Raw genomic sequence first — 21,091 nt, 5'->3', positions numbered from 1 at the left:
CTGTTTTTCTAATCTCATCCTTTCCTTGGCATCAGGTAAAAGCAGCCAACTTTTAATCCAGCCTGGACCTCCACAACAGCTCTTAAAGCTTTTTCTGCTCCCTAATGAAATAGTCCTATATGAAGCTCATTGTACATGGAGGGCAGGAGAGAGGACAGTGGTTCAGTATTTGTTTTCTCATTTAATTAACCATGCTCAATAGAACTGGTGCCATCAGCAAATCACAAAAGCCAGTAACTTACCCCTGAAGGAATGCATGAGGTCCATTGTTTCAGCTCGTTAATGACGAGAAGCCTCATGAACTCAGGTCTTCCAAAGTCAAGAGCAAATGTGCATGATTAGGATAAGATTACAAACAATGCTTGATAATGAATTACACTTGCTCCATTCCTCTGTCCTTCCAGCTCTACCACTAACATTGTGCTCCACAGGCAGGTCATGATGAGGAGGCAAGTGCTGAGAGAGAGAGAGTTCTTACACAGTAGACACCAGAAAGAGGCCTCTGAGATGAGTGACATCGATTGTTTACTTAGACTCCACTGCCATGTAGAGAGGAGGCTGTCTGCTCCCTTGTGGTCCAGCAGGGCTCTCCCACCTGATTGTTATCAATGGGAAAGCTGGCAGAAGCGCTTGGCTAAAGGTCTTCTGCTCAGGTACTCTGAGAATCTTCTAAATGGTCATACCAAAGCCACCTAGCTTGTTTCCTGGACAGCCTGTGACTGCCATCACCAAAATTATGCTTAAACGAAGCTCCTCTGTTTACAAAGTACACTCTCTCTAACACATAGAGGCACACACAGGATCTCTCTCTCTCTCTGGCCTCTCGCATATATTGAAAACAGCTGGATAATTCTATCAGAGACTTCCAAGCTTCAATCAGTCACTGAGCCAGAAATGGACCCTCCCTTTGTGCCAGGATGAGTCTTCTGGATCGTAGTTGATGCTACTGCCACTGATGCAGGAAATTTGGTCATTAAGTCCGCATCCTTAAAGTCGTTGTAGTGCTGGCTTCATGGTTCAAGTCCAACTCTGCCAGGTCCAGAGGCGGAAGAGCAGAGGTAACAAGACAGGTCACTCTCCTAGATGAGTGGTTCCTCTCCTTATTCCTCAGGGTTTTCACTATTTGCACCTCCATATAAAAATGGTTTGCAATATAGAGCCTAAAACTGCCAGCCTGCAAGTTTCCCATGCATTGTATGGTGAGATATGGGAGAATATGCTCCCAAGAAAGGTATTCTCAAATGCTGTTGAAATATAGTTATTTCACATTCCTTATGATGTATTATGAAATCCAAGGTCAGTTCATTAGCTACAGTTTTTGGGCATTTGGTAGATAGACCACGAGGCAGTGCCTATTTATGGAAAGCCATCCCATTATTAGATCTCAGAGTCATTTCTAGGCAAGAAGAAGCCTTTTCAGGCCCTTTCTCTGCGAGTCTTTACCTTATTTAAGAAGATGAGCTCTGCAGAGGTCGGAACCTTCTCTGTCCTGTTCATTCTTGTGTTTGCACACCATACACATGCCCAGGTCAACGCTTGCTGGAGAAATGGATATAGAAGACCAGAAATGATTATATGTGGAAAATTCTCTCTCTGAGACATCAGAGCTGTCCCTGAGGAATGGGACATTTCCAGCTGCCCTGGCTTACCACTGTGTGGGCTCTAGCAATGTGTTTAATCCTCTGACTCTGAGAAACTTTTAGAGTTAGCATTGATCATAGCCTCTTGTGGAGAATAAAGGTAATGTGTGTCTATTTAGAGATATGATGTGCACTCATTAGATTTTCTGTGTTCTTCATAATAAAACTTTGCAAAGAAACATTTCTTGTATAAAATAGAGGCCATTTTAGTAGCATCAATACTATTTGTAATTGAGTATATGAAATGAGATAATGTTAAATAAATGTCTGACATAAACTAAGAACTTGGACAAGTTAGTTAGTCTATTTTGTAGTAGTTTTAGTACTTCCACCTTAGAATTCTCATTCTTATATAGAGCCTGCAACTCAAGGAAGAATCCTTTGTAATAAACATCTTTCATTTCCTTTAACTTCTGTATGTACTTTTTGTCTCCTTCTAGACTTTAAGTTTCTTAAAGTTAAGAATAATGTTTCCTGGAAAATGACCTTCTAAGTCTGCAGTTGTAACAATATTTTCAGCCAGGAACAGAAAAATGTAAAAAAAAAAAAAAAGTGCCATTGATGGGTAGATGGGTTCTCTCCTTAGGTGCTTTCTTAGTCTTCATGGTATCTCCATGTCATTAGCTTCATGCTACTGATACTGCAGTTCTGATACTACAGAAATTAAGACACTTCCGTGTCAGCCTGAGAGTGACAGGGTTCACAGTTTCCAAAGCTCATGACCTTTCTTCACTGGCTACATTCTTGAATTTTCTAGAACATTTGGAACACCTACCTCATCACACATAATAAAATAGTGCTCCTCAAGTTTTAATGTGGGCATGGATGTCATGATAGTCTTAAGAAATGGTAGATGCTGGTTCAGGAAGTCTGCTCTGGCCTGAGGTTCTGCATTTTTAGCCAGTCTTCAGGTAGTGCTAATGGAGCTGCTCCAAAGTCCATGAGCTGTGTAATGTTTCTAGGATTGGTGGCTTCTGAAATTCTTGTGCTAGGGAGTGATAGTAACTTAAGTCTCCTTTATGGAATTCTCTTAAAACATACACAAAGGAATGTTTTCCCTTTCTTCCATAATGTGTCTCTTTGTCTCTGTCTCTCTTTTTTTGTCTGTCTGTCTGACTCTCTTTCTCTCTCTCTCTCTCTCTCTCACACACACACATACACACACACAATGTTAAGCAAGACAAAGTAGCACAGCCACAGGCATTTCCATACTGGCACCGTTTCTCACCGTTGCCATGTGACTATGACTAGCGCCCAGGGATCCACTCTTTCTCGATCATGTAGTGTGAAATCAGTGTTTGGCAAATGGGTATGACATTGATTCATCCAAAACTATATATTCTGTAGATGATAGCTCTTGAGCTAGATCAATCTTCCCATTGGAGAGATACTTAAGTACCACTCAACCCTCTCAAGGGTTTTTTTTTTTCCTTGACTGGAAAATAACAGCCTCTTTAAACTTGACCTAATCATTGAGCTCCTGGACTATTTCTCAATGAGGCATGGTCAGTCCTGTGACACATATAGTGAACTGGTGATAAAGTGCTTCCACCCTCCATCTCTCCACCACTTTCCTGAGAATATATACATGCTTATTTGTTCTGCCTTTTGTGACCAACCTTGCAAAAGTATTGTACTATGGTTCCCAAGGCATGAGGTTTGGTTTCTCTTGATTACCCTGCTCTCACTTAGATTTGGCTTCAACTTCAAGCCAAAGGCCTGGGTGGTCTTTAAGAAACCTGAGAAGGTCATTAGCAGCGAATCTTCTCCCCAGAGTGACCTTTTCTGAAGCCTCAAGCTAAAATCTGCCACCCACACCCACAGCCAAGCCTTGTCTTCTTAAAGTTGGAGGAGACGAAAGCATGTGGGCTTAGGTACCAAGTTAGAGGTGTTCTGAAGTGATACAGATAAAAATGCTAATTCCCAAACATCCCCATTTGAGTGCCTCCAAAGTGAATGCCTTATGTGAATAAATCAACCTATTAAACGCCAAACATGCCTGTAAGTAACTACAGTGAAAGGAAATCAGTAGCATAATTCATATCATTTATGTTGTTACTTTTACGAAATCTATCCTTATGCGTCAAGTTTTAAAGGAGAGCCTCAAAACGCCAGCCTAAGAGCATACCATAGCCCACACATCAGTTTGATTTGGCTTGCGCAATGTTTTAAAAAATCAAACTTCACACTCTGATCCATACTTAGGGGTTCTCTCTCTGTAGAGACTCAGGGATCAGGCAGGCTTCTTCATACGTTAGCAGTTGCTGGAGCACCCGTTCCTGTTGCCTTGTCTTCTATTGCTTGTCTGACTCATTTAGGAATTTGTGTTTCCTACACTGTTAGGAAAGTATCTGTCTTCATAAACACATGTGATAGAGGGAAAACTGTACCAGCCCTGAGCTCCAATGTCTGGATGTCCTGCTGTGTTCGTCCCCAGCGATACTATTTCTAACTCCACCACTCAGCTTCTCAGCAGAGGCTGACTTCACCGCCACTGTCACCTGATCCAAAGGTGGCCCATCCCAAAGCTTGCCAGGGACTTCTGGCCTGGCAAGGGAGAGCGAGCCAGGGTAACACATTCTTTGCTCAGAATATTGGAATTCCAAAACCAAGCCGCTGTTTCCAGCTAGCGAGGATGAGAACTGCAGAGGCTGCGAAACACATTTAAACAGCACAGCAAGTCAAATGCCTGTGCGAGCTCAGCTATGGAGAAAGTCTACAGCGTGGGAAGACGGAACACACACCCAAGAGAAGCGGTAATTGGACACTAGCTTGTCTTGCAAGGCTGAATGTCACTCTCAGTCCTAGCCCTGATAAAACCTGTTGGACTTATTCCAATCCTTGGAAATTTGTGTATTAAGGGGAACCAAGCCTTGTGTCTGTCCTTCTTAAAGAAATAATGCTCCAAGTTTACTTAAGGGAATCTCCCAAACGAAAGAAAATATCACACGAGAATAAAGCATTTATGGAGTCTCATCTGTGTGCCATCTACTACTTGTGCCATAGTAGGGACCAACAAAGATGTCGAAATGATTATTATCCCTAAGGAGCTGAACAGGCTTAGGAGCAGTGTTTATTAGTTGTTCTGTGCCCCCTCTGTGCCCCTGATATTAGCAAAGAAGCTGAACAAGAGCTTGGGAACCTTCTAATGGTGAAGCCAGGAGACAGAACCCCACATATTCCTGTAACATAGCAAGAGCGCAGAGTAGACAGCATATGGCAATTAGGGTCCTTGGGGAGAAAGAGAAGGAAAATGAGGCAGCTTCATAAACCAGGTTCTTAGCAAATGAGAAGGGACAATAAGAGGGAGAAATTTACATGGAGTCACAGACAAACGGACATTGTTGATCAGCATGAAGAAAGGAGACAGGAAAACAGGACAGAATGGAACTGGATGTGCACTGGGACCATGACAATAGCCCTCTCTCTCCTCTGAGTTCTAGGAACTCTCCTGGGAGAACTAAAGTGGGAGGGGCCTCCTTCCAACAGTGGGAGAGATGAAGGTGGAACTGGAAGCAGACATCAATTTAGAATCTTTCTCAAGAAGCCTGCTTGCAATGGGTGCTCCCCCCTTTCTGTTTTTAACTAGGATTTAAGGGAGGATAGGAGGGCAGGAAGAGCCTCTCAGGTTTAAAAAAAAATCTATGGAGTCGGGACCCCCTTCCAAAAGCAGCATGTGTGAGTCTGGGGAGAGGGGGGCTCAAGCCTACAAGCTCCACGGGATTGATAGCTCACAGTGGAGAGCAGTGGAAAAACACTGTTGATAAGGCTGTCTGGAGCCAGCCTGTGGAAGGTCTTGGATTTCAGGACAGAGGGTTTGGACTGGGTCCTGGAGGCAGAGGGAGCCAGAGAAGACTGAGGAAAAGGGTGGACTTGATGAAAGAGTTCCTCAGTCACTCAAGAAAATCACTAGCACAGCTCATTCTTCTCCTTAGAAAACAATCACAGAACTTAACTTAGCTTCAAATGTACCCCAGTTCAGCAAAAACCATATACCAGTCCCTGCAAGGCTCCCATCGGGAGTTCACGAGTGCAGGCTCAAAGCACAAGATCTGTTTTGCTTGGCATATTAGCATGCCTATGGGTGATGTGTGTCCTCAACTGAAGACAGGCTGATATGATTTAACATTTTATATCCGTTTTTCTGACTCCCTTATGGTGATTTCCCTCCTGTTCAGCCTCCCACTCTACTGCTTCTAGATATCCGGTATGAGGAGAGATGATTGTCTTTTTTGGTAGCACCTGTGTGCTGAATGCCCTCAGAATGAGGCTTGCAGAATCCAGCTACTGCTTTCCTATGGCCTCTGGTTGTCAAGGGGTTCCTACGAGTCTGGCACGTGGTGTCTGGCAAGTGTTCAACCATAGTAACGAAGTTTACAATACGCACGGCTTTATGCTGGCAGCTTGCTTGTTTTCCTTCTCTCTCCCATCGCTCCTGCTTAAGACCTTCCCCTTATTCTCTTAATTTTCTCCCCTATTTTCTTTTAGATTATGAGTTCTATTCTTCCCTTTCTCTTTTCCTTTCCTTTCTTTTTACTTTCTATCTCGTTGTAACTTTCCTTTTCTCCACAGGAACTGAGAAAGACAAGGGTGTGTGGGCGGCGTGGCATCCCTCCAAGGAAAGTGTGAGGCTTTGGGCAAAATAGATCTCTCATTTCTTCCAAACATAGGTCTAATCTGAACAGTCTCCAGGCTCTCGACTCCAATCCAACTTTAGTGGTTTCAGTCAGACTCCATGAGAAAGGACCCCAGGGACGCTCTGTTGTTAGTCTTGTCTTGAGAAAACCAACTTTCTCTGAATCTACTTGTTTCACAGAATGAGGCACCCATGTTCCCTTTCTTTAAGTCACTACAGACCCAAAGAGGCTCCTCTGAGCGAAATGCCTGGCTGCAGAGAAGCAAGACTTCATTAAGGATTTGATTTATCCCCAAATGATCTATTGTTATGCATCAAACATGTTTTCCCTAAGAACCAGTTGGCAGGCAGCACACAGATAAATTACTACAAGATGTAACCAGACAAGCTGTTCAAAAGGAAAACGGTTCTCTGTGTGTGGAGCGCAGGAGAGCACATCTATAAACATGTGTTGGGAAATCGCTTTGGTATAAGTTGGCTGGAAGAAATGGGAGGCTGCCCTAAACTACCAGCTTGCAGTGATATGGGACAGTTCTTTTGAGGTCATGGCCTATTGTCTCAATGACAAGAATGAAAAAACAAGTGTCTACTGTGTCTTCAAGGGAGAAGGAATAACAGGCCATTTCCATAGAGAAAAGCAACATAAGCCAGACTCTTGTTTGGTGGAGAGAAGAAGTTACATTGATTTTACATGCAGATCAGAACACTCAATGCTGTTCTGCTATAGTTCAGATTAGTAATATCATGCTGTAGCATAGTGCTATCCTGTCCGATCTGGAGGAAAAGATACTAGATGCAGCATTATAGAGAAAGAAAAATAAATCACTTCACGACCACATGCCATGTGCCAGCTCCACCACCTTGAGCATCTCTGAGATTCTGCTCTAGTTTGTAAAATCAGAAGGTAGGCATGTGTGACCTGCTTTGACAAGGTTATAAGAATTATTTATTGTCTTGGAAAATGATATCCTTCGCTATGGGAAGATAACCCAATTGATAAAGTGCTTGCCATGAGCACAGGAGGCCCTGAATTAAGTTCCTAGAACCTGTATAACAAAAGCCAGACATGGATTAACCCTGGTAACCTCAGTACAGGGAGGCAGGTGGAAATCTGGAACCCAATGACTAACATGCCCAGCCTACTTTTAAAAACTCAATGCCAGTAACAGAATTTTCCAAAATAAAGATGGATGGAGCCCAATGAATGACACCCTAAATTGTTCTTTGACCTCGGCACTCATTTCACATGTCACATGTCACATGTCACTCATGTCACACACATATACCCCCCTCACAGGGAATTAATTCACATGTGCATAAACAGGAATTATATCTGCAACATGTTGTATAATTTCACTATAAGCAATAACCAGATGTGATGTGTTAAATTAAAATAAATTGAGTCTTTAGTTCCTCCAATATCCAGTCACAGTTTAAGTGGTCAGTGGCCACATGGGGCTTGTGGCTACTGTGTTCAGTAACACAAACACAGATTATTTTCATTCTGTCCAAAGTTCTACTGGACAGTGGTATCCTAGAACTTGCCAGATGCAATGTAGACATCTTACACACAATTGTCTTCTGCTCCATAGTTTCAAGCATATTTGCACACATCAGTAAATTAAGGAATAATTTACCTAGCAAATCAGGAATGTTCCTTGATAGCCTGTTGGACAAAACCCTTTATTTGGGGATCTAACTTGGCTATGTCTACAAAGCATGGTGATTGTTAGAAAATTAGAGAGTAGAAAACAGATGAAAAGTTGCCAAGAGTGCAAATGTGAGAGACCTTGATTCTAGCCACAAGCATATCTCAGCAAGCAGGACAGTCAAAGTAAAAATGAAATGAAATCAGAAAGAGGAAAAAAAAGAAAAACCCTGCAAGAATAGCCACCATACACTTTTATTTTTAAGCATGATGAGTGGAATCTAAATGGAATTGTGATAACATGCTTATAAACATGTTTCATATAACTGCCTTGGGAAAATCCCAGGATAGATGAAATCTACCCAAAGAGACGTTTGGGTAAAGTTGAGAGGCATTCTCAAGATTATAGCAGAGTTATTTCAAATTTTTCTTCTCTGTCTCTGTCTCTCTCTCTCTTTCTCTTTCTTATCTAGGACCATCTTTTCTTTCTGGGGTGGGTCTAACACATTGATGTTACAGCTGATGATAGTAAGAATATTGCCTGCAGAGAAGGGCCTTTTGGTCTTCAAAACCTTATTTTCTTGTGAATGATGAGAAGCAAGTACCAGGGAAGATGGTCTTTATGGGGAGACGAGAAGAACAAAAGCAATTACTATGTTTGCCAAATATTACTGAGTACCCTGGTTATCATATTAAGCTGGTCATATGATTTCATCGTCACCATATCCTTATAACATAAGATTGGCAAATATCCCCATTTTATACTTAGAGGAATGAGGCAATGAATGGTTAAGAACTCAGTCAAAGTCACAAGCTGGTAAATAATGGAGCCAAACTTGACCCTGGGTGGTCCAGCAAGAGTTCACATTTTCAATCCCTGACTCTGAGGTCTGTTGGGGGTAAGTAAACGCTCGATGGCTTCCTTGTGTAAGTTTCCAAAAATAATGAATGTTTAAATGATATTTAGGGTTTTCCTTCTACAGTGTTTTTGGTCATTGTAGGAAATAGTCCTAAGTATTACAGAAACTAACATTAAAAATAGTGACAGGGGCCTGGCAAGATGTCTCTGTGGGTAAAGGTACTTGCCACCCAGGCTGGCCTCAGTTCTATCCTCAGAATCTACATTGAGGAAGGAAAGAAACAACTCATTGTTCTCTGACCTGCACACATGTGACATGGCACTTGCATGCATACACATGTACTCAGACATTTACACCCACAGACATATACATACTAAATAAATAAATATTAAAATGATGATAGGAGCACTTCTTTTCAAATCACACATCTTACAGGTTGTGTGTGTGGGGGGGGGGAAGCATTCACGAATTAATGAAAATAGCAAGCCCAAATTCATCCAATTTTTTTTGCCTTTAAAATAGAGTTCTGTAGTTTGGAGCTGGAATGTTCTCCCTGTGGCTTCCTCTTCAGCCCTGTTTCTAATAGAGGTGATAAAACTTTGAAGAAAAAAAAAAACTTTGAAGAAGTGGAGTCTAATTTGAAGTCTTAGGTCATTAAAGAGGGGGCATGACCTTGAAAGGGTTAATAGAACCCAAGTGACTTCCTCTTCTTTTCTTCTATGTCTTTGTCACATGATTGATTTTCTATCTGTTCCTGCCATGATTTTTTGCCTTCATGCCCCAGAACAATAGATAAGTTGCCATGAACTGAGACCCTTAAAATTATGAGCACAAATAAACCTTTCCCTTTTATAAGCTACTTGGCTCAGGCACTTTGGTTTTTATTTTAATTTTATTTTTATTAATTATAGTTTATTCATTTTGCATCCCAGCTGTAGCCTTTTATCCCATCCCCTCCCAATCTCACCCTCTTTCCCTCTTAATCTCCTATGCCCCTCCCCCAGACCAATGATAAGGGAGGTCTTCCTCCCCTTCCATCTGAACTTGTCTATCAGATCTCATCAAGACTGGTTTCTTTGTCTTCCTCTGTGGCCTGGTAAGGCTGCTCCCCCCTCAGGTGGAGGTTATCAAAGAGGCAACCCATGAGTTCATGTCAGAGACTGTCCTTGTTCCTATTATTGGGGAAGCCTCTTGGACACTGAGCTGCCATGGGCTACTTCTGTACATGGTCCTTGCTTGGAGGATCAGTCTCAGAAAAGACCCCTGGGCCCAGATTTTTTTGATTCTGTTACTCTCCTTGTGGAGCTCCTGTCTCCTCCAGGTCTTTCTATCTCCCCCTTCTTTCATAAGATTCCCTGCACTCTGCCCAAAGTTTGGCTATGAATCTCAGCATATGTTTTGATACCCTGTTGAGTAGAGTGTTTCAGAGGCCCTGTGTGATAGGCTCCTGTCCTGTTCCCTGTCTTCTCCCTCTTTCGATGTTAAGAAACAGAAAGCCAATTAATCTACAATGCTTGGGTGAACAGACTCTCAGTGGTTGGGCACTCCATAAATGAAAGCCAGTAAGCAGGCTGTTTGTTTTTGTAAGTGAAGTTTTACGGAAACAAAATTGTGCCAAATCCTTTACACATGTTTTTGTTCTACGGTGATATGATAGAATGGATAGAAAGCTGAAGATATTTATTATCTGTCCCTTCAAAGAAATGTTTGCTTGGAGGCAGAGGCAGGTGTTTGAGGCCAGCCTGGTCTATAAAGTAAGCCCAAGACATCCAAGGCTACACAGAGGAACCCTCTCTTGAAAAACAAAACAAACAAATGTTTGTTGACCCTTGACTTATATAACAGTGAGAAAGTAGAATTGGGTTCTGACCGTGCATTTTAACTTATAATCCTCACTTTCAGAAGATGGAAAAGGTAGCTCTGTGCTACATTATTAGTAAAATTAAACACTACTTTAGTTTTACATATCCCCAAACCAATAGGTCTTTATAGGTCCAATGCAAATATTGGTAATAGAGTATGGTTGCAGTTCCAAAACTGAAAAACAAAGGGAAGCTTTAAATCAGAGCATGAAGTTGTGGGTACTCCTCCAACTTATCTCAACTAGCTTAGTCACAAGTAATTAGCATTTGTTATTGTTTGGTTTGAAAAGGTTTCACTGTCCCTATGTATAGATTTCTTGAGAAACTGTTAGCTAGTTGGAAGAACATGACTATATGTTGAAGCAAAATAAAGAGCTGTGTGCATAGACCTCAGGAACCCACCGCTGGAGGAAGAGCAAGAGTGGGAAATCTGGGTAAAGTGCTATGTCAAAGACCTGACAAATCAGCAATGACTCATGGCAGTGACAGAATCACTGTGTAACTAAAATGCAAGTACAAGGGCCTGGAAAAATGGCTCAGCAGCTAAGAGCATTTACTAGTCTTTGAGAGGACAGGGCTTTGGTTCCCAGAACCCATGTTTGGCAGCTCACAACCACCTGTAAGTCCAGCTCCAGGAGAGCCCATGCTCTCCTCTGGATTCCTACGACACCAGCACTTGTATGTATGCAGCTCCGTGCAGAGACACCACGGACATAATTAGGACAATTATTTTCTTAACCTTATTTTTTTAAGTGCAAATATATTTCAGGCTTGGCTAAGGTGGTGGCTTGAATGAAAAAGGCCATGTTGGCTCAAAGAGAGTGACTCTTGGGAGGTGTGGCCTTGTTGGAGGAAGTGTGTCCCTGTGACTGGACTTCAAATGCTCAAGCCCAGTGTCATTCTCTTCCTGCTGTTTGTGGATCCAGACCACTCCGCTCCTTCTGCAGCACCGTCTGCCTGCATGCCGCCATGCTTCCCACCATGATGACAATGGATTAAACCTCCGAATGTATAAACCAGCCTCAATCAAATGTTTCCTTTTAATTGCATTAAAATCAAATTGCTATGGTTATGGTGTCTCTTGACAGTAATAGGAATCCTAAATAAGACAGCTAGGTAGCCCTAGCTAAACTGACTGTTCATACATTATGTTCCAGAGACATGCCCTTCTCAGCTCATTGCACACTCCGATTCTAATTCGTTTTCACAGGAACTCAGGACAACAGGCTGTTCTCCTTATTTCATAAAAAAAGAAACAAAGTACAAGTGGTTTATTACCTTGTCACAGGAGGCTCAGAAGAAGTAGAGAGGAATAGGTTTTTACACTAAAGGAGTCAGAACCCAGGCACAGAATTCTGCAGTTCTTACACTATACTGTGCTCTATGTGGCTACCTTTACAACATTTTCTTCCTCTAGTGGTTTGCAGGACATGCTTTGGGAAGCTATTTTCTGAACATATTTATTGGTTCTTTAGAGAACCAAAGGCAAAACCTAGATTGTTACAGATGTGCAGCTGAAAATCGACCTCATGATAACTGGTCCCTATTGCAAATAAATAAACAGATGCCTTTTTAAATTAATTACTTTTATTCAAATTTTTACACAATAGATTTTGATCATATTCTTTCTTCTCCACCAACTACTCCCAGATCCTTCCTACTTCCCTATCCACCCAACTTCATGTTCTTCCTCCCCACACTCACTAAAAAGAAACAAAACAAAACACCCAATAAGACAAGAACAAAGAAATCACACAAAAACATGGACTCTGTTTTGCATTGGTTAGCTACTCCTGGGCAGGGGGATTGCCCTGAACTGTGGCATGTACAGTGAGTGATACACCTGATGTCATTCCATTGGAGCAAACTGATTTTCCTTTTCTTAGAAGTTATCAATTGCAAATAACTTCTTGGTAAGGGGTGGGATTTTGTATCCAATTCCCTCTCTCAGTTCTAGGATTTTGTCTGTTTGAATTTGTACAGTTCTTGTGTAGGCTAATTTCTGTTTAGTCCTAGATGTGTCTAGATGGCTGTTTCCTTGGAGTTATCCATCACCTCTGGTTCTTGTCATCTTTCTGCCTCCTCTTTCATAGAGATTCCTGAGACTCAAGGGGAGGGGTTTGAAAAAGATACCCCACTTAGGTCTAACTGCGCTAAAGACTCTCACTTTCTCAACATTGGCCAGTTGTGGGTTTCTGTGTTAATTACCATCTAGTGCAAGAAGTTTCTCTGATGATGGTTGAAAGATACACTGATCTATGGCTGTAGCCTTATATCTTGAGGAGACATTTTTATTTCTATATTTCTTTAGCAGAATAATAGTAGTAGGTCTTCCCCTAGGACACATAATCTCAGTTCAAGGCCATGTTAACATTGTTAATTGTAGGTTTCATCACATGGTGTTAGCCTTAAGTCCAATTTTTGCAAAGTGGTTACTTCCTCAAACATTTAGAGCACTATTGTACCAGGATGTCTTGTAGACAGGTCAGACCGAGCTTGTAGCTGACAAAAATGATTATTCTCTTCCAGTAGTGTGAAAAGTATTTTCCAACTCCATGAATGCTATCTTGTATGAGTGAAGTTTTAATTGGACACCAGCTCAATTTCTCTATGTTCAATGACAAATTCAATTGTCCCTTCACCAATAAGGACTTACCATCAGACTACACGAAATAACCAATAGCCTTGCAAATAGTATGTGGCATTTGAAGTGGATTCTATGGGCCTCTTTTGGCCAACAACTCAGGGAGATGCAGCCCATTCCCATTACTGCAGGTTTTACCTGGTGACATATGATGTCTAGTTGGGGAAAAGGACATCATCATTCAAACAAAGCTGCAGTGTACAGAACAGGAAAAAAATCTTTAGCAATCGTGGTGGTTTGAAAAGGAATGGCGCTGATAGGCTTCTATAGTTGAATACTTGGTCATTGGGGAGTGGCTTTATTTGACATGGATTAGGAGGTGTGGCCTTGATGGAGTAGGTGTGGCCTTGTGGAAGGAAGTGTGTCACTGGTGGTGGGCTTTACAGTTTCAAATGCTCAAGCCAGGCCTAGTGCCCTTCTCTTCCTGCTTCCTGTGGATCTAGATGTAGAACACTCAGCTCCTTCTCCAACACCATGTCTGTATGTGTGCCACCATGTTTCCTGTCATGATGACAGTGGCCTAAACCTCTGAAACTATAAGCCATCCCCAAGAGTTTCATAAGAGTTTTCATTTATAAGAGTTGCTGTGAGGGGGTCTTTTATGAGACTGTTTCTCCAACCAAGGACCATGTATGGATATAACCTAGAACCTCTGCTCAGATGTAACCCAAGGTAGCTCAGTATCCAAGTAGGTTACCCTAGTAAGGGGAACAAGGACTATTTCTGACATGAACTCAGGCTGGCTCTTTGACCCCCCCCCCCCAAGGGAGGAGCAGCCCTGATAGACCACAGAGGAGGACATTGCAGCCAGTACTGAAGATAACTGATAAACCAGGGTCAGATGAAAGGGGAGGAGGTCCCCCCTATCAGTGGACTTGGAAAGGGGCAGGGAGGAGATGAGGGAGGGAGGATGGGATTGGAAGGGAATGAGAGAGTGGGATGCAGCTGGGATACAAAGTTAATAAACTGTAATTAATATTAAAAAAAGAGTTGCTGTGGTCATGGTGTCTCTTCACAACAACAGAACAATGACTAAGACATCAATTATATATCTAATGAAAGAGTAGTCTCTAGAATATATAGAGAAATAAAAAATTTAACATAAAAAACCAAATACCTCAAGATCCAGCTATACCACTCCTGGGCATATATCCAAAATATGCTCAAGTATACAACAATGACATTCCCTTAACCATGTTAATAGCAGCTTTATTTGTAATAGCTAGAAGCTGGAAACAACCCAGATGCCCCCTAGTTGAGGAATGGATACAGAAATTGTGGTACATCTACACAATGGAATATTACTCAGCAATTAAAAACAAGGAAATCATGAAATTTGCAGGCAAATGGTGGAAACTGGAAAAGATCATCCTGAGTAAGGTATCCCAGAAGCAGAAAGACACACAGGGTATATACTCACTCATAATTAGATATTAGACATATAATATAGGATAAACATACTAACATCTTTACAACTAAAGAAATTAATCAAGAAGGAGGATTCTGGTTAACATGTTCAATCCTCATTCAGAAAGGCAAAGAAGAGGGAGAAAACAGGGAACAGGACAGGAGCTTATCACAGAGGGACTCTGAAAGACTCTGTCCTGCAGGGTATCACAGCGGGTGCTGAGACTTATATCCAAACTTTGGGCAGACTGCAGGGAATCTTATGAAAAAAGTGGGAAATAGTAAGACCTGGAGAGGACAGGAGCTCCACAAGGAGAGCAACAGAACCAAAAAATCTGGGCACTGAGACTGATATTCCAACCAAGAACCATTCATGGAGATAACCTAGAACTCCTGCACAGATGTATTCTATGGCAGTTCAATGTCCAAGTGGGTTCCATAGTAATGGGAACAGGGACTGTCTCTGACATGAACTGATTGGCCTGCTCTTTGATCACCTCCCCCTGAGCAGGGGGCAGCTTTACCAGGCCACAGAGGAAGACAATGCAGCCACTCCTGATGAGACCTAACAGACTAGGATCAGAAGGAAGGAAAAGACCTCCCCTACCAGTGGACTTGGGGAGGGGCATGTGTGCAGAGGAGAGAGGAAGGGAGGGCTTAGGAGGGGAGAAGGGAGGGAACTACAGGGGGAATACAAAGTGAATAAAGTGTAATTAATAAAAAATTTAAAAAAGAAAACAAATACTCCAGTTTTAAAATGGGGCATAAAACAGAGAATTCTCAAAATATGAAGCACAAATGGCTGAGAAACACTTTGAAAATGTTCAACACCCTTAGCTACAGGGAAATGCAAACTGAAGCTACTTTGAGAATTTCTCTTACACTAGAAGGAATGGTTATAAAGCAATAGGTCAACAAAACAAACGATAGCACATGCTGGCAAGGATACTGGGAAACAGGGACATTTGATCATTGCTAGAAAGACTACAAATTGGTACAGCCACTAGGAAAATCAGGGTGGCGGCTCCTCAAAAACCTAAAAATCTGTTTCCCACAAGAACCAGCCATGTGACTCTTGGACATATACCCAAAGGACTCTGCATCTTACTAGGGAGATGCTAGCTCATCCATGTTCATTACTGTTCTACTCATAATAGCCAGAAATAGGAAACAGCTTGCTGTTCATCAACTGATGAATGGGTAATGAAAAAAAAATGTGGTACATTTACCAAGTGGAGTATTATTCAGCTGTTAGAAAAATAATATTATTCAGTTATCACTTAAAAGGAGGGAGCTAGAAACATCATGAGTTAGGTAATCTATACCCCAAAAGACAAATATTGTGTGTTTTCTTTTATATGTGGAAGTTAACTTTTAAGCTTTAGATATGTGTGTACTTCAATACAAATAACCACAGAGGTTTTGTAGCTAGTAATGGACCAACATGGAGGTGGGGATATTCCATGTAATGAAGGAAAGAGGGTACAGTGCTATAAAGAGATAAAGGAGAAACTAAAATAGGAGGATTAAATGGAGAGGAGCAGGCGGAGGGACAGGATAAAAGAGGAAATATATGGGGGGGGCAACTAACAGACAGTAAAGACCTTCTGAACAACCATACGGAAACTTACATAAAAGTGTCCTAAAATATGTCCACAATTGAAAGGAGCTCAAATGGAGTTACTGTTAGTATGCTTTATTTACTGATTTTATATTTTACATATTCACTGGCAAATTTTCTGTATCAGTTTCTTCTCATGCAGTTAAAAAATATAACCACAACCAATGAAAATGCAAAACCCGGTCCCAATGGATACATCTACAAAACAACTCCCACACCTAAGGCTCAGGGAACATTGTAGAAGAGGAAATAGAAAAATTGTAAGAGCCAGAGGATCAAGGAATTTGCTGTGAGATTGTATCAACTGGTCATGTCAGCAGCTATGGTCGTATAGTCTCTGCAACATGACTGTCTAAACATAAGCTCAACAAGGACAATAGTCTTGCCAACAAGAACTGGGGAAAGCCCATGAGGCCTCAACCTTACACAAAGAACTACAGGCAACCCAGAAATGCTGAAAGTGTGAGAAATAATACACCAACTGGTTTTCCAACATCAAATGGTCAGTCCTGAAAAGCATAACATTATGCAGCCTAAGCAGGTTATAGCCAGGAATATATATATATATGAATAGACACATGCATTTAGCAAAAACTAATAGGAAAGGGGGCTATGAATTTGAAAGAGAGCAAGAACTGGTATGTGGGAGGGTTTGAAGAGAGAAAAAGGAAGAGGAAAATGTTGTAATTATATTTTAATCTTATAATTAAAATATATTATTTAAAATTATGAAAAATTAGAAAACCTTCAAATGAAAATCTTTGCCAGTCATATTCCAGCTTGAGGCTCTACAGCATCAGCAACACATGGGAGCTTGTTATTAATATACATCTAGGGGCTGAGTGTCTTGCTAGAAGATAGAGCAAATGCCTATTATAGGCAAGATGAAAGATTCATTCTATTCACAAATGTGTGTGTGTGTGTGTGTGTCTGTGTGTGTGTATGCTGCTATCTCATGTTCATTTTGACAAGATGGCTGTCTGCTACATACATATTTTAATGTCTGATAAATATTCACTTTTCACTGCAATATGATTATCATAGATGCTCTAAAAGATATAACAACTTGAGTACCACTGGTTAGGCAAGAATACTAGACAGACTGAAAGTTTGACATGCTAGGGAGAAACTATGTCATCTGGCTTATGGAGAGGCTCAGTGGCTCAGAGGCTGGTTGCTTTTAAAGACCAGAAGAGCTTGATGCCAGAAGATCTTTTATTGTAGAGGATTGTTTTAGCAATTCTGGGTTTCTTGTTATTCCATATAAAGCTGAGAATTTTTCTTTCAAGGTCTGTAAAGAATTCTGTTGGTAATTTGATGGGAATTGCATTGAATCTGAAGATTGTTTTTGGTAAGATGTGCATTTTACTATGTTAATCCTGCCAAGCCATGAGCATGGGAGATCTTTCCATCTTCTCATATCTTTTTCTAATTCTTTCTTCACAGACTTCTATTTTTTTCTTCTTTGACTTGCTTGGCTAGAGTCACACCAAGGTACTTTATGTCCTTTGTGGCTATTGTGAAGGGTGTTGTTTCCCTAATTTCTTTCTCAGCCCATTTGTCTTTTGAATACAGGAGGGCTACTGATTTTTTTTAGTTAATTTTGTATCCAGAGCCACTTTGCTGAAGGTGTTTATCAGCTGTAGGACTTGCCTGATAGAATTTTTAGGGTCATTCCTGTATACTATCATATCATCTGCAAGTAGTGATACTTTGACTTCTTCCTTTCTGATTTGTATCCTCTTTATCTCCTTTAGTTGTCTTATTGCTCTAGTTAGGTCTTCAAGTACTATGTTGAAGAGATATGGAGAGAGTGGGCAGCCTTGTCTTGTCGCTGATTTCAGTGGTATTGATTTAAGTTTTTCTCCATTTAGTTTGATGTTGGCTATATGCTTGCCACATATTGCCTTTACTATGCTTAGGTAAGTGCCTTGTATCCCTGATCTCTCCAAGACTTTAAACATGAATGGGTGTTGGATTTTGCCAAATGTTTTTTCAGCATCTAAGGAAATGGTCATGTGGTTTTTCTCCTTCAGTTTGTTTATATGGTGACTTACATTGATGTATTTCTATATACTGAATCACCCCTGCATAACTGGGATGAAGCCCTCTTGGTCATAGTGGATGATATCTTTGATGTGTTCTTGTGTTTGGTTTGTGAGTATTTTGAGTGTTTTTGAATCAATGTTGATAAGGGAGATTGGCCTGAAATTCTCTTTCTTTGTTGAGTCTTTGTGAAGTTTAGGTACCAAGGTGACTGTGCCTTCATAGAATGGGTTTGGTAATGTTCCTCCTGTTTCTATTTTGTGGAATAGTTTGAAGAGTGTTGGTGTTAGATCTTCTTTGAAAGTATGGTAGAATTTTGCCCTGTAACCATCTGGCCCTGAACTTTTTTTTTTTTTTTTATGGGAGAATTTTGATGACAGCTTCTATTTCCTTAGGGGATATAGGACAATTTAATTTATTTACCTGGTTTTGGTTCAGCTTTGGTAAGTGGAATCAATCAAGAAAATTGTCCATTTCACTTAGATTTTCAAATTTTGTACCATATAGGCTTTTGAAGTAAAACCTAAGTTATCTCCATCCCTGATCTCAAGCTGTACTATATAGCAACAGTAATAAAACCTGCATGGTGTTGGGCATAGAATGAGAATAGTGGATCAGTGGAATAGAATAGAAGTCCTAGAAATAAACCCACACACTTATGAACACCTGATTTTTGACAAAGATGCCAAAACCATACAATGAGAAAAAGACAGCATCTTTAACAAATGGTACTGCTCTAACTGGATGTCTACATGTATGAAAATGCAAATGGATCCATACTTATCACCCTACACAAACCTAAAGTTCAAGTGGATCAAATACCTCAATATAAAACCAGACACACTAAACCTGTTATAAGAAAAAGAGGGGAAGAGCCTTGAACTCATTGGCACAGGAGACAACTTCCTGAACAGAACACCAACAGCACAGGCTCTAAGATCTACAATCAATAAATAAGACCTCATGAAATTGAAAAGCTTCTATAAAGCAAAGGACAGAACAAAACGACAGCCTACAGACTGGGAAAAGAACTTCACCAAGCCTATATCTGACAGAGGGCTCATATCCAGAATATATAAAGAACTCAAGAAGTTAGATAGTAACAAGTCAAGTAATCCAATTAAAAACTGGGGTACAGAGCTAAACAGAGAATTCTCAATAGAGGAATATCGAATGGCAGAGAAACACTTAAAGAAATGCTCAACATCCTTAGCTATCAGGAAAATGGAAATCAAAACGACCCTGAGATTTCACCTTACACCCATCAGAATGACTAAGATAAAAAACTCAAGTGACAACACATGCTGAAGAGGATGTGAAGAAAGGGGAACCCTCTTCCATTGCTAGTGGAAATGAAAATTTGTACAACCACTTTGGAAATCAATGTGGTGCTTTCTCAGACAATTAGAAATAGTGCTACCTCAAGATCCAGCTATACCACTCCTGGGCATATATCCAAAAGATGCTCAAGTATACAACAAGGACATTTGCTCAACCATGTTTGTAGCAGCTTTATTTGTAATAGCTAGAAGCAGGATACAACCCAGATGTCACTCATTTGAGGAATGTATACAGAAATTGTGGTTTACATTTACACAATGGAATACTATTCAGCAATTAAAAAACAAGGAAATCATGAAATTTGCAGGCAAATGGTGGGAACTAGAAAAGAACATCCTGAGTGAGGTATCCTAGAAGCAGAAAGACACACATGATATATGCTCATTTATAAGTCGGTATTAGACATATAATATACGATAATCATACTAAAATCTGTACACCTAATGAAGCTAAGCAAGAAGGAGGGCCCTGGGGAAATCAGAAAGGCAAATGGGATGGAGATCAGAAGAGGAAGAAAATAGGGAACAAGACAGGAGCCTACCACAGAGGGCCTCTGGAGGCTCTACCTTGCAGGGTATCAAAGCAGAGGCTGATAGTCAAAGCCAAACTTTTTGCAGAGTGCAGGGAATCTTATGAAAGAAGGGGTAGATAGAAAGATCTGGAGGGGACAGGAGCTCTACAAGGAGAGAGAAAAAAAATCTGGGCACAGGGGTCTTTTCTGAGACTGATACTCCAACCAAGGACCATTATGGAGATAACCTAGAACCCCTGCACAGATGTAGCCTGTGGCAGCTCAGTGTACAAGTGGGTTCCCTAGTAATAGGAACAGGGACTGTCTCTGACATGAACTGATTGGCCTGCTCTTTGATCACCTGCCTCTCAGGAGGGAGCAGCCTTACCAGGCAACAGAAGAAGATAATGCAGCCAGTCCTGATGAGACCTGATAGACTAGGGTCAGATGGAAGGGGAGGAGGACCTCCCCTATCAGTGGACTGAGGGAGGAGCATGGGAGGAGATGAGGGAGGGTAAGATAGGGAGGGGCTGAGGGAGGGGGCTACAGCTGGAATACAAAGTGAATAAATAAATTTTTAAAAAGGAAAATGTAACCCACATATATGTTAGTTATAGCATCCAAAAACAAGGGTGAAGTTGCTGAGAATAAATTAGTAAATAATTTCAATTGAAAAAAAAAAGAAAGAAAGAAGGAGGACCCTGGGTAAGATGATCAGTCCTCATTCAGAAAGGCAAAGGGGATGGACATCAGAAGAGAGAGAAAACAGGGAACAGGACAGGAGCCTACCAAAGAGGGTCTCTGAAAGACTATAAAGGGGGAAATAGAAAGATCTGGAGGGGACAGGAGTGACACAAGGAGAGAGAGAAAAAAAA

This window comes from Psammomys obesus, unplaced genomic scaffold (genome assembly GCF_907164565.1).
Source record: "Psammomys obesus unplaced genomic scaffold, mPsaObe1.curated_primary_1811, whole genome shotgun sequence".
Taxonomy (NCBI): Eukaryota; Metazoa; Chordata; class Mammalia; order Rodentia; family Muridae; genus Psammomys; species Psammomys obesus.
The sequence above is the reverse complement of the archived record's forward strand: the minus strand, read 5'-3'. Positions refer to the sequence as shown.